Source organism: Amblyraja radiata, chromosome 17 (assembly GCF_010909765.2).
Source record: "Amblyraja radiata isolate CabotCenter1 chromosome 17, sAmbRad1.1.pri, whole genome shotgun sequence".
NCBI classification, from domain to species: Eukaryota; Metazoa; Chordata; class Chondrichthyes; order Rajiformes; family Rajidae; genus Amblyraja; species Amblyraja radiata.
The window spans coordinates 49,163,893-49,179,118 of NC_045972.1; the positions used below are offsets into that span (position 1 = coordinate 49,163,893).

The following is a 15,226-nucleotide window of genomic DNA, read 5'->3' on the forward strand; positions in this document are numbered from 1 at the left end:
TTAGAGAGAAAAATAATAGAAATGGGTCTATCAATACAGCTCTCCTCACAACTAACTGATGACAACAGGGCAATGTGCTGGTCAACGGAAAAACACAAAATGCTGCAAATACTGGAAACTAGTGTCAAGAGTTAAGGGTGTTTTAGCGTCATATGTCCCAAATGGAACAATGAAATTCTTACTTGCAGCGGCACAACAGAATAAACACACTACTTAAATCACCATCAGAAGCTAAATAAATTCAACTGGTATTGTAACAGGCCCTTCAGCCCAGCGAGTCTGTACCGACCAGTGATCGCCCCGTACACCAGCACTGTATGAAGATGGATTATAATGCACTATTGTTTAACTGACATATACTTCTTACATACACACAACCCATGCCACAATCAGTGGCCCAACTCCACCTCACACACAGATTGGAACTTTGTTGGTTAATGTGAGTTGAAGTGCGTAGGTTAACTTACTGAAGTAACGCCCTTACAGTGCAGTCTGAAGAAGGGTCTCGGCCCGAAACTTCACCTATTTCCTTCGCTCCATAGATGCTGCTGCACCTGCTGAGTTTCTCCAGCATTTTTGTGTACCCTTACAGTGCACATTAGTTTAGTTTAGTTTAGAGATACAGCGCGGAAACAGGCTCTTCGGCCCACCTATTCCGCGCCGACCAGCGACCCCCGCACACTAACATTATCCTACACACACTAGGGACAATTTTACATTAACACCAAGCCAATTAACCTACAAACCTGCACATCTTTGGAGTGTGGGAGGAAACCGAAGATCTCGGCGAAAACCCACGCGGGTCACGGGGAGAACGTGCAAACTCCGTACAGATAGCACCCATGGTCAGGATCGAACCCGGGTCCCTGGCGCTGTGACCACAGCAGCTCTAACCACTGCCTTCATATTCTTCAGGGCCATTTTCCAAAAGTGCCACAAACACAATCACAATAATACTTTATTAGCCAAGTATGTTTTGCAACATACGAGGAATTTCATTCGCCAAGTCAGTCATACAATTACGGGCCACACACGCATGATTGCTCGGTCAATGTAAGCTGATAAACAGCAGAGATGTCAGTGTACGTGTGCTGGCAGTGGGGTCCACAGTGGGATTGGCATAACCAGGGACTAGATGGAAGAAAACCTACCCTGAGAAGAGGGATCAGAGGTGTGAATAATCAGCATGTGTGTACCAGACAAAACATGAAATAAGTTTGTATGCGTGAAGTGACTCTGGAAATAACCATTCAGTAACATCTTCCACTTGCAGAGTTTTCACATAACATGCCATCTTACAGAAATATGTATAACATATAAGTGATGCTCCATTTAAAAAACCGTGCAATGCTATTTTGTAAAATGGTTTACAGATTCTCAATGTGGTACTGAAACAGTTAGGCAGTCTATTCATCATTTTAAAGCATTGCAAATGGGTTTTTTTAAGGCAGCATATTCCAATCCTCAGTTGAAAGACTACCTGTAAATTGCTGCAAGCCAGGGGAGGAAGAGGCAGCAGCCAGCCACCACAGTCTGGAGACACACTCAGCTCTCAGCATGATCCCAGGAATGAGTGGGTTAACATATGATGAGCGTTTGACGGCACAGGGCCTGTACTCGCTGGAACTTAACAGGATGAGCAGGGGACCTCATTGAAACTTACCAACTACTGAGAGGCTTGGAGAGGATGTTTCCACTAGTGGGAGAGTCTAGGACCAGAGGGCACAGCCTCAGAGTTGAAGGATGTTCCTTTAGGAAGGAGATGAGGAGGAATTTCTTTAGTCAGAGGGTGGTGAATCTGTGGAATCCATTGTCACAGACGGCTGTGGAGGCCAAGTCAGTGGATATTTTAAAGGCGGGTGTCTGGGGTTATGGGGAGGGTGCAGGAGAATGGGGTTAGGAGGGAGAGATAGATAGGCCAAAAGGTCATAATTGAATTGAATGGGCCATGATTGAATGGCAGAGTAGAGTTGATGGGCTGAATGGCCTAATTCTGCTCCTATCACTTATGACCTTGTGATGTTCTGCAGAAGATGCAAGGACTGAAGCTGGTCCTTGTGTTGTCCACATACAGCCCGGGCAGAACTTGTGATTGAGGCAGTGCAGCGTAGGTTCACGAGATTGATCCCTGGGATGGCGGGACTGTCATATGAGGAAAGATTGAAAAGACTAGGCTTGTATTCACTGGAGTTTAGAAGGATGAGGGGGAATCTTATAGAAACATATAAAATTATAAAAGGACTGGACAAGCTAGATGCAGGAAAAATGTTCCCAATGTTGAGCGAGTCCAGAACCAGGGGCCACAGTCTTAGAATAAAGGGGAGGTCATTTAAGACTGAGGTGAGAAAAAACTTTTTCACCCAGACAGTTGTGAATTTGTGGAATTCCCTGCCACTGAGGGCAGTGGAGACCAAATCACTGGATGGATTTAAGAGAGAGTTAGATAGAGCTCTAGGGACTAGTGGAATCAAGGGATATGGGGAGAAGGCAGGCACGGGTTATTGATTGGGGACGATCAGCCATGATCACAATGAATGGCGGTGCTGGCTCGAAGGGCCGAATGGCATTCTCCTGCACCTATTTTCTATGTTTCTATGTAACCCGTTCCTCTCCCTTGCAACTATTTGTGGACACGGCCCAGACCATCACACAAACCAACCTCCCTTCCATTGACTCCATCTACACCTCACGCTGCCTCGGCAAGGCCAGCAGCATCATCAAGGACCAGTCTCACCCCCGGGCCACTCCCTCTTCTCTCCTCTCCCATCGGGCAAGAGGTACAGAAGTGTGAAAACGCACACCTCCAGATTCAAGGGCAGTTTCTTCCCGGCTGTTATCAGGCAACTGAACCATCCTACCACAACCAGAGAGCAGAGCTGAACTACTATCTACCTCATTGGTGACCCTCGGACTATCTTTGATCAGACTTTGCTGGCCTTACCTTGCATTAAATGTTATTCCCTTATCATGCATCTATACACTGTAAATGTCTCGATTGTAATAAAGTATTGTCTTTCTGCTGACTGGTTAGCACATAACAGAAGCTTTTCACTGTACCTCAGTACACGTGACAATAAACTAAGCTGTAACTGCACAGGGCACTGCACTACAAGATAGACACATCTTCATAAACTAACCCTTCCTACACATTGCACCACAAGCTTGTTCAGGAAGTGTATATGAACATTGACATAAACAAGCACCTGTACCTATTCAGTGTAACAGAAGCACCGTGGTAACTGTGTTAGAACACACAATATGGAACGGTGCAGAAAATGTCACAAAGTGCTGGAGTAACTCAGTGGGACAGGCAGCATCTCTGAAGAAAAGGAACAGGTGATGTTTTGGGTCGAGACCCTTCTTCAGAGTCAGGGGAGAAGGAAACTAGAGATATGGAAAGGTTCAGAATTAATCAGATGTTTAAGAAAAAGGTTCAGAATTAAACAAAATGTTTAAGAAAGATGCTGGAAAAATCGAAGGTCGACAAAAATGCTGGAGAAACTCAGTGGGTGAGGCAGCATCTATGGAGCGAAGGAATAGGTGACGTTTCGGGTCGAGACCCTTCTTCAGATAGATTTCATATATTCCTCAAAGATCAATATGAATTTTACACATCTCTATAAGAGCAATATAGATTTTATACATTGCTATAAGATCAAAGTAGATTTTGTACATCTCTTTAAGATCAATATAGATGTTACCTATTTCTATAAGAGTGGTAAAGAATGTATTTGGTGCACTTGCCTCCACTGGGTGTACAGTACAGAATGCCATAACACACCTTTACAGGAATCTATGTTCATTAGAAATGTTGATCTTTAACTGTGAACAGCTGAATCTATTGTTAATAAAACATTATCTTGATATATTGTCCATTCCAGTTGCTCATTAGGATTTTGTGTTTAATTTTGCCGGGTATACTGGATCCAATACAGTGCTGAGATAAACTATGTATTATGTTTTACAGATTTACCATGGAGCTAGACAATGCTGAAATGTAACAAAAAGATGAGGTTCTATATATTTCCTACGTGTTCCTCTTGCATAGATGTCACTGGAATTGGCATTCACTCATGCAGTGGATATATAATTGGAATTTACATTCCTGCTCTTGCCTTGCTTCATTAACACAATAATACTATGTTTGTCTTGATCAGTTATCCCAATGTAAAATGGAGTTTAAATGCCCACAGACAAAATGTGCAAAGTATTTTTTGCACAAATGAGCTGAGATGTTTGTGCTACACATCATAGTCGGGCAATATATACATGATAAGGTGCCATCCAATACTTACTTTAGATTTGATTCTACAAAAATATTTACACACAGCCCTATCAGAGTATTTTACAAACGGCTTCTGTATTCTCGGTTCACAGTACTGGGTCACAAGATAGTCACAACTACGGTATCCTTGAGGCCAGATAGTGAATCTGCACATTTACACAGACAAAAAACAGCTCCTTGCTTCTCAATAGCCGTCTGAACACACACACACACACATCTTGACCTTTTCCATCAACGGCTATGAATCCCTTCATTCTAACTTCCGATATCAAATGTGTACATGAGCGACAGACACAGAACAAATGTGTAAAATAAAGCCACGTAAACCCAGGGGTGATCATTCCAGTGTCACCCCTCGGTCAAGGCACATAGTCTTGGACTCACACAATGCCCAGCGTTTGTGTAGGGAGGAACTGCAGATGCTGGTTTACAGCAAAGATAGACACAAATGCTGGAATAACTCAGCGGGGACAGGCAGCATCTCTGGAGAGAAGGAATGGGTGACGTTTCGGGTCGAGAAGTCTGAAGAAAGGTCTTGACCCGCTACGCCAATACTTTACTAGCACGAAGGTGGAGAGGCATGTTATAAAATGTCTGCTTCTACAGGTCATTCAAACACCTACACTGGCGGTTACTGTAAACATGGGCACACTCGACCCGAAACGTCACCCATTCCGTCTCCCCAGAGATGCCGCCTGTCCCGCTGAGTTACTGCAGCAGTTTGTGTCTATCTTCGCTGTAAACCAGCATCTGTAGTTCCTCCCTACACAAGCGTTGGGCATTGTGTGAGCCGCCTGTCCCGCTGAGTTACTGCAGCAGTTTGTGTTCTTCACCTGAACTATTCATGGCTTTGACGCCCCTCAACTTCTCCAGAACCGTATGGAGGTTTTGCAAGACGATGTCACGCCGCCAGCAGCGGATGCAGTAGTTTGCAACACACCTGGGTGATGCGACAAATACCATACCTGTCCGGCAGCTAAATGATAGCTGGTATTATCACCCAGCCACAACCCACACGGTAATGCATGGACCACAACACAAAACAGAAAGCAAACAGCAGCCAATGTTGGGATGTGTGAGGAAGGACAAGGTGACATCCTGCCTGCACTCTGGAGCACAGTGTGTGTACTTTAACCTGCCCACAAGGTGGGCAACCATACGACCACCTTTGTATAAAACTGCTGGAAACAATCATCACAACAATAACATTCTTTCCCCCTGTCGTTTGTGAAACATTTAGCCCACATCAATCTCGGGCAGAATGCAACACCAATGAATTACATAAAGTGCATATTTAACACCACATTTGTCCACAATGGTTTGCATGCATACATACATCATGGGCTCATTTGAATTGACACAAGGCAGTAATTCTGAGAAGTGATTTCACACATCAGTTTGAACAATTGGTGTTTAATGCTCACTGAAAAGAAATAATCAACTGAGATGAAGCTTTGGGGGGGAAATCTCCTCGATCAAGGTCAAGGGTTTTCACCCACAGTAGCCCAGAGAGAGAGAGAGAGCACGAACATAGTGTAAAGCAGAGCAGCGAGTCTCTGGAGCTGGATGTGTGTTTCACTTCAAGTTAACAATGTCTATTTAATAATACAGCACACTGGTTGACTGTGAACTAAAATATCAAACTTGGTTAATGCAGATATAGGTGAAGAGATGTACTGTGAGGGACAGGTAGTAGTGATTAAACATGTCTTTGTTCAGCAAGTTATCAACTTCCACCACTCTGTAACACAGAACACTACAAATTAAACAAACGACCTCCCTCTCACATGCATCCCAGCACCACCTTTACCTTGCAAACACATGAAGAATAAACACATTCGCACCACATGCTGTAACTAAGCGCCACATACATCTGTCGAGGAACAGAATCATTCTATTCCACCTTTTCATTAGCTATCAGCTTTCCAACAGGCAAAACAAAAATCAATTTTAGCTAAACATATTTATGTCACTCATCCAGATATAGGAAGCGATGAATATTCTCACTATTTTGTATGTTTTATTCTAGATGTCCGCAGCCCAGCTACTGCAGAATTCACATACCATCAGCACCATTCTTTGGAAAACTCATTGTTACATCAATCACAAAACAAGGACATCTATCAGCCCGCCGAGCACATTTGGAACATAATTCATTAATTCAGCTTTTAATATTCATCCAGCAGCAATATTGGATCCAAATGCAGGAGAATAAAACTCTGTAATTGTTATTAACTGCAATAACATAACAGTACTTTTAATCCGACAACCTTTACAATGATGATCTGACTTTGGCAAAATGAGTTGGATTAATGAAGAATGATGATGGGTTTACAAAGTGTTCAGACATTTCACATCATTGTGAGGAGCGAGTGGAATGATGTAACTCAGAATACATTCATTACATTAAACCACTGGCTACAAACCTAACTCAGCAAGGCATAAAATAAATACGTTACTTGGACTTGGATCGGGCATTGCCTGCATCTAGTAATAAATCTAATTTCTACCACCATATTAGTAACAAAGAAATATCAGCATTTGTTTATTTGCAATGTTGATTTGTAGAGTTTTTGAATGTCTTATTAATTGTAATGTTATTTCTAGTTTGATAAATGTTTACCCAAGTTGATGTCATAAGGACTCTCTCCTGGGGGTCAAGACTGAATATGTCAAACTCTATCTTGAACGGACATTTTCACATTCTCTGCAATACTCTGATGGAAAAGCAGTAACGAGTTCATTTTTGTTTCATGGATGTTATGGTGAATTAATATTTTAATATATAGTTTGAGACAATTACATTATTTCTATCAAAATGCCACCATTGCTGTTTAGTGGTGAGCATGATCTCACAACGGTATTTTCCAAGGGAGGATGTAGCCTTTTGCTGAAGGATGTACAGCATTATGACCAGGCTTGTGTATCATTCTAGATATCTGATCTTCAACACTAAACCAGGGGACTGGAATTAGCTGAAGCCCAGTCATAAATGCCAGTGTTAAATGTCCAATCTCTCCTTAAAGCCTACAATATGCAGGCCTTTGTGATCTTGCATGGACCAGTAAGATGTTTTTGTTTGTGACTCTAGAGCCCAATTCATTTGACTTTGGAAATAACTGCTGCATGGCAGAGCTTTGTGCAATTGTAAAGGACAGGGCTGTAAGAAATAAATATGTGAAAATGCACCTACTGCTGGTCATTTCTTACTGGAAGGTGGAAACGGTGTCATGTTACCTCATCTGTGGCGCCGTGTAACATAACAGGACTGAATTATCGAAAATTAAGGGATTATATTTAACATGTGCATGTTACAGTACAGTGGTCCCAGTGTAGAGAAATAGATATTGATGCTGAGGGAACACAAGCTTGCTTCCTAAATGATGCTGCATCTTCCCCAAACCACCTTCTCCCACTTCCGTGCTACAAATTTGATCCAGCTCCTAATGAGCAGTTTTTGGTCTGACTGCATTTTTTTTTAAACAAAGCACCAAGCGACAATGCAGACGCAACGCTGAAAGACATGATGCAAATGTACATTCTTGCAGCCTGTTCCCCTTTATTCCCGCCTTAAATCCTGCACAGATTTTGCACAAATAGTGACAGGTTGAATAAGAGGAACCACACACCCCCCTTACAGCCTCTGTCCTTTCTGACTCATATTGCTACCACCACGAATTCCCGTCATCGCTTATAATGCTTCTTAAATTCGCAGATACATGATATATCAACTTGAAATAATAATTTCATTTAGTGCTTAAATGAAGCATCTAACGCGCTCGACGAGCGAGCACCTGGGGTAAGTATGAGCTGGAAGTTGATATCAACAGCAGGTGAGTACAGAGCCACCGCTGCCAGCTCACAAAACTCGCACAAGCAACAATGTTTTTATCACAAACATTGGCAAGAATCAATATGGTGTTTCGTTCTGGTCCTGGGCTCCGATCAGCTGTTATTCTGCTTTGATCAGCAGATCCTCCGTTGGGTTTTTACCGTTGGCTTTTAGCTTCTTCCCTACAGCCACAACCTCCAATAAGCTCCGAGCTGCAGCGACTATTATTGTTATCATGCACTATTAGTGTTTGTTTCGTATATGTACGTGTATGTGCGAATATATATATATATATATACACAATACATAGAACTTTATTTATCCCAGGAGGGAAATTGATGATATATATATATATGTGTGTGTATATATGTGTGTGTATATATGTGTGTATATATGTGTGCATATGTGTGTATATGTGTGTATATATGTGTGCATATGTGTGTGTATATGTGTGTGCATATGTGTGTATATGTGTGTGTATATGTGCGTGTATATGTGTGTGTGTATATGTGTGTATATATGTGTGTATATGTGTGTATATGTGAGTGTATATATGTGTGTATATATGTGTGTATATGTGTGTGTATATGTGTGTATATGTGTGTATATGTGTGTATAGGTGTGTATATGTGTGTGTATATGTATGTGTGTATATGTGTGTATATGTATGTGTGTATATGCATACACGCGCACACACTGAACCTCTCATTGTTTCCAGTGTACTATGTCTACATATTGTGTTGTGCTGCAGACAGTAAGAATGACATTGTTCTATCTGGGACACATAACAATAAAACACTCTGGAATCTTGTCCCAGTCTCTACATTCTGTTGCAGAAGGGTTCAATCCCGCTCGGGCGCCGTGATTGCTCACCTGTCCTTTTAGATATAAGGAGGTACAAACGTCTGCGCCAAATGGGGGGATGGGGGGGGGGGGGGGGGATTGCGTCGGTGCCAACCATCAATTAATGGCAAGTGTTGGGTATGTTTTTAAAAAAGAACTAGATTTAGTCAGCTATTGGTCTCCGGACAACTCCGGATGTTTTAAAAAAAATAATCCATGCCATAAACTGAAAAACAGTTTCCCCCAAAAATGCCTTGAACCGAGTGATCGCCGTCAGACCGCGCTCAGTAAACTTGGCGGTAACTAGTCACAGCGAAGCTTGCAAGCAAGAGGCGGGGAGAAAATAACATGCGTTTTAATTTCACTGGGAGTTAAATTTCCATTTTGCACGGTTATTTGTTGGCGCTTGAAGTAAAGACAGAAGGGTGCATGTTGAAGTCAGCATGGGAGAGCGGGCACACACACTGAAGCAAGAAAGGTGAAGGCTGCAGGTAGGTCGGCGCGCTGCTCAATACCTGCACAAGCCTGGCTCGGCCTCCCTCATCACCAACACCTCAATCTAACACGCCTTGTAAAGCTGCCCGCTCCAACACGGGACTGACTGCAAGCTGACATTGTAGACCAGCAGAAAGTGCCTTGAATCTTTACAAAATGCTCCGGGCCTGTTGTTTAGAGAGCGGAGCGATCTGTCCGTAGAAGATGCGGGGACGGGCACCGGCCATGGATTACACACTTGGATACATCTTCCTCCAGCTCCCCGGCTCACTCCTGGTGCAGTGTCGCTGTGTGTAGTGACAACGGGGTGAATGTAATATATACACCTCTCTATATATTTATATATATCTATATACCGTATATATAGCCTCCAACGCCCTTAAAACCATCGCATACTCGAGAGTCCAGTAATACAACGCTATTGTATTTAAATATATATACACACACACACACATATATATATGTATATATGTGTGTGTATGCATTATAACTATACATCTATATATCTATACATCTATATATATGTATGTATGTATGTGTGTATGTGTGATGTGTGTGTATATACTCTCTCTCTCTCTCTCTCTATATATATATATATATAGAGAGAGAGAGAGAGAGTATATATACATACATCACATATACACACACATATATATAGATGTATAGTTATAATGCATACACACACACACACACATATACATATATATATATGTGTGTGTGTGTGTATATATATTTAAATACAATAGCGTTGTATTAATGGACTCTCGAGTATGCGATGGTTTTAAGGGCGTTGGAGGCGAGGACATGGGCGGGCAACGTTTATAGAAGCGGCAATGTGTGCGCCGCTACAGCGCCGGGTGAGTGTCTGTGAGTGTTTCTCGTGTCTGAGCGTTTGGGTCAAAACTCAGGGGGGTAGGACAAGACACCGAGTAAAATAAAGACGCGCCGAGATCAGAAACCCAGCCCGTTTACTCCAGCAGACAGACAGAGAGACGGCAGGGAAGTGCTACTTGGCCAACGCTGGTGTGAAACCTCCTCCCCCCCCCCCACCCCTCTCTCTATTTCTCTTTACCGCGACGAAGCCTCGATTGTTAATCCCACCATTCTGCCACGACATGAAACTTTGTTTTAACAACTCAGAGAGAGAGAGAGAGAGAGAGAGAGAGAGATGGCCCACGAGTGTGTACTTGTCCTGGTCTGGGTTAGTTTGTGTGAATCACAGCCCCGGACATTACGGAGTTGGTCTCACAGCCTGGTCTCACATTCCCGAATCGCCGGACAGACTTTCAAACTCCCCGGGAGAAACAAAACCCGCGGCTTCGACTAAAGTCGGACCCGCGACAACCTGCGCCGACTAGTCTCCGCTTTGCTACTTGTCTGGCCCCCGGGCCGTCTAGACTAGAATGGGGTCCCCTTTAGCCCGGGCCCCGCTAGATGACCAGGGACACAGGATATCATCTGACCATGCATTTACCGGATACAATATACATCTAGGCAGCGAGCAGCGGAAACGTGGCACAAGTACGGAACCAGCCGCAAATGAGCTTGTCAGGAATGTCACATCAGCGGAGAGACGGCGAGAGAGAGCGGCTTGCAGCAAACTCAAAGCTCTGTCCAAACACACACTGTCACACACACAGTCCCGCCACTAAAGCCGTTTAGCGGGGAATATCTGCCCCTAAGATTTATTGTGAGGAGCCGAGAAACTGCACAGAACCCGCCCAACTGATCACAATCGCGAGTGGAAGGATATTAAACACACAACTATCAGTCATCCGAGTCATGGCAGCGCCAACAACCACACTCCGCGCCGCCTTCTCACTCTCTCCCCCTCCTCTCCCTCTCCCTCTTCCTCTCCCCCTCTCCCTCTCTCTCCCCCTCCTCTCTCCCCCTCCTCTCCCTCTATCCCTCTTCCTCTCCCCCTCCCCCCTTCTCCCTCTCTCTCCCTCTCTCCCACTCCCTCTCCCTCTCTCTCTCTCTCCATTCCTCCCCCTCTCCCTCTCCCCCTCCCCCTCTCCCTCTCTCCCCGGGCCCCGGGCCGCCCGGTTTGCCCAACACTCTGTACCTTGGCCTGTGCCAGCCGCTATTGATTCCACTAGATAGAAACATTTGAACACAAATCCTCGCCGCAGCCCGGACATGAGAGCAGAGTCAGTTTCACGCGCCGGGACAGTGAAGAAAGAATGTAATAATTAATGTTAAAATCCCATCCAGTGAAATCAATATTTAGTGCAGAATACAACAGTACATGTTAGCACACGGAAGGAACCTTGCCAGGCAGACTGTGTTGTGCCCAAAAGGGAAAAAAACACTGGGATGCTGTTTATCGAACTCGGGCATATAATCGATATCGATTACTCTGTGCCGGGGCGATTGATAATTCGTAAACATCAAAACGGTGCAGTAAATAGGTAATTAAAACCGTCGCTGGAAACGATCGCAACGCGCGGATTAAGCGGCGGCCGGTGAAAAGCAACGAATTTCGGGCTATCAGAAGAACTAGCGGGGTGGTTCAGGCGGCAACGGCGGTAGCACTGCCACAAGTTTGACCAACTCTGCGGGGAGATAGAAACGATGTCAAGTTTGTCAGGTAGCCCGCTGCAAAGTGGCAGAAATTTACCATTTCCAACCGCGCGTCTGGTGATTTTACAAATGTGTAGCAGGTAACTGCAGATGCTGCACACAAAGTGCTGGAGTAACTGAGCGGGACAGGCAGCATCTCTGGACACACCCTTCTTCACACTATATTGGGGCGCGGCCGTAGATATATCGTTACTGATGAGTTTGGGTGATTTTTTACCCGGTTTGTGGAGGTTACAGTCACTGACAGACCCGGATTAAATAGACAAGTGTGGTGACTGAGGCTGATATTGGCAGCAAATTGTTGCAATCTGTACCACACACGCCTTTGGAAACGAGAAACGAGGGGCGCAAAAATAAATAGACCATGAATATAGTTCGCGCCGAACCTCTGCTTTTAGTTTGTATCCGGGTGGGGAGCTGGCTTAGATAGAATTTGATAGCGGGGCAGAATTACTGCGGTTGCAATGATTTAACTTCACAGAGAAACAAGGTGAGAAACTGGACAACTTTCAATAAACGACATTTATACTGTCAGGTTGATGTGGTGGAGAACATGTGTAAAACTGGACCAGCCCGGGCCGCGCGGGGCCCAGCCATGCCCACAAACAAACTCTACACCCCCGCTACCCGAGAAACGCGGCTCATCTACTGTGCCTTTTACAATATCGACTTTATAAATTACGACTCGGGCGGGTGGGAGAGGCACTGGGGCCGGTGGGAGAGGCACGGGGGCCGGTGGGAGAGGCACGGGGGCCGGTGGGACACGGCTTTACGTTGCGTTGTTCGGGACGGTGCTTGGAGGGGGAATGTTCCCGCGCGGGTGGCTGTGTGTGTGTGTGTGAGAGAAGTGTGTGTTGAGTGAGTGTGTAGTGTGTGTGTGAAGTGTGTGTTTGTAGTATGTGTGGTGAGTGATTGTGTGTTGTGTGTGTGCGCGCAGTGTGTGTGTGTAGTGAGTGAGCTTGAGTGTTTAGCGTGGTGCGTGAGTGTGGTGTGTGTGAGTGTGTGTGAGTGTGTGTGAGTGTGTGTGAGTGTGTGTGAGTGTGCAGTGTGAGTGTGTGTTGTCTAACGCCCACACACGGCGCTGATGTGTTGCGAGTGTGTGTACACACCGTGACACTGATGGATAGGCCAATGGTGAGACGGACAGATGTTAGGGCGGTTCTAACGGAATGTGCCCGTCCACATTGGGCTAAAACCATCTCGATTCAGTAAAGTCACTTACTCCGCCCGAAAGCGAGGACGCAGGTCGCCGCTCTATCGCTCACACCGCAGCCTGTCTGTCTGTCTGCCCGACCGACCGGCCCGTCTGTCTGTCTGTCTGTCTCCCGGGCTGGAGATAGAGAGGGGGGAGGAGAGGGAGGGATAGATTGAGAGGGAGATAAAAATAGGGAGGAGGAGAGAGAGAGAGAGAGAGAGGGGGGGGGGAGAGAGATATAGAGAGGGGGAAGAGGGAGATAGAGAGAGGGAGAGAGAGATAGAAATATAGAGGAGAGAGGGAGGGAGATAGAGAGGGATAGAGAGGGATAGAGAGAGAGAGAGAGAGAGAGAGAGGGGGAGGTAGGTAGAGAGAGAGAGAGATCGAGAGGGAGGGAGGGAGGAGGGAACTCACGACTGAGTGGAGCTGGAGCTGGAGCTGGAGCTACCCGCACTCGGGCAGGAGGAGCGGAATCTGACAACTCACCACTTTCCTCTCCCTGTCTCCGTGTCTCCCGCTCGGCAAACAGATCGTCACTTCCAGGAGCGGGCAGGTTGCCGGTGGCGAGCGGGGGAGAGAGCGGGACAGCGATTACCGGGGTCACCGTGAAGTGGGCAGCGTGTACGTGGGACTGGGACTGGCGGGGGCACCGGGCCAGCGACCAGCGGGATGAGATGAGCCACGGTCGGCTCGGCGCGCACATGAAGTTGTGACGCAGGATATTGAAAATCTGCCCAGTTTTCAGACACTTGGAATATTTCCAGCGCTCCAGAGGATGGAGGAGACGCGCCGCCAGTGAAGCCGCCGCCGCCGAGTAGCTGCACCAGGACCGCCCGCAGCAGCAGCAGCCCCCGCCCCGGCTCCCACCCTCTCACTGCCCACCCCCCCGGGCCCGGTAGCCGCTGCCCGGCGCTGGGCTGTGGACTGTGGGCTGGCCCGGCCCATGTTGGCCCGGCCGCTGCCGGCAGCCGCCACCCGCCTCTACATGGAGTCGCTGCCCGACGCCCCACTGACTTCCTCCCGTACCCGGAGCCGCACATGAGCCTGAGCCGCAGCGCCCGCCCGGGAACGGAGCTATCCCTGCCCGACACACCGACACACAGCGGCCGCTGCCTGTGAGTAGCCACCGTGCCCGCTCCCGGGGCGGGGGGAGACAGAGACAGAGACAGAGGGGGTGGGGGGAAGGGGAGGGGTGGGGGAGAGAGTGAGGGGAGAGGAGAAGACAGCGGGGAGGGGAGACAGAGAGGGGGAGAGAGAGAGAGAGTGAGCGAGGGGCGTTCACACCTCTCTCTGTGATTCATCCTCACCCTCATGGCCAGTAAGTGTGAAGAAGCAGCGCCGGTGTGAGTGTGTGTGTGTGTGTGTGCTGGGGGGGGGGGGGGGGGGGGGGGGGGGTCGCGGCCAGGGGAGGGGGCGGGGGGGGAGTTTGCGGCTTGTTCCGCTGTTTGTGGAAGTTGACAATTAAAGAATGTGGAGTTTGGGTGACGCGAGGCTCGCGGTTTCTTTTGAGTTTGTCTGTTGCAGCGCGGGGGGGGGGGGGGTGTCAATGTGTGTGTGTGTGTGTGAGAGAGAGTGTGTGTGAGTGTGTCAAAGTGTGTGTGTGTGATTGAGTGTGTGTGTGAGAGAGTGTGTGTGTGTGTCAATGTGTGTGTGTGTGAGAGAGAGAGAGAGAGTGTGTGTGAGTGTGTCAATGTGTGTGTGTGTGAGAGAGTGTGAGTGTGTCAATGTGTGTGTGTGTGTGATTGAGTGTGTGTGTGAGAGAGTGTGTGTGTGTGTCAATGTGTGAGTGTGTGTCAATGTGTGTGTGTGTGTGAGAGTGTGTGTGTGAGAGTGTGTGTGTGAGAGTGTGTGTGTGAGAGTGTGATTGAGTGTGTGCGTGTGTGTGCCAATGTGTGTGTGTGTGTGCGCCAATGTGTGTGTGCCAATGTGTGTGTGAGAGTGTGTGTGTGAGTGTGTGTGCATGTGTGCCAATGTGTGTGTGTGAGAGTGCGTG

The 15,226-nt window shown here is 46.7% G+C and overlaps 1 protein-coding gene across 1 annotated transcript in view; it reads left to right on the forward strand.

Annotated features, from left to right (window-relative positions):
- The first annotated feature begins 14,012 nt into the window (after positions 1-14,012).
- tshz3 (teashirt zinc finger homeobox 3) overlaps positions 14,013-15,226 on the forward strand; it is a 95,826-nt gene continuing 94,612 nt past the window's right edge. Inside the window, exon 1 of the mRNA XM_033036451.1 lies at positions 14,013-14,348. The gene's annotated coding sequence lies outside the window, so the exon portion shown is untranslated. The remainder of the gene's footprint in view (positions 14,349-15,226) is intronic.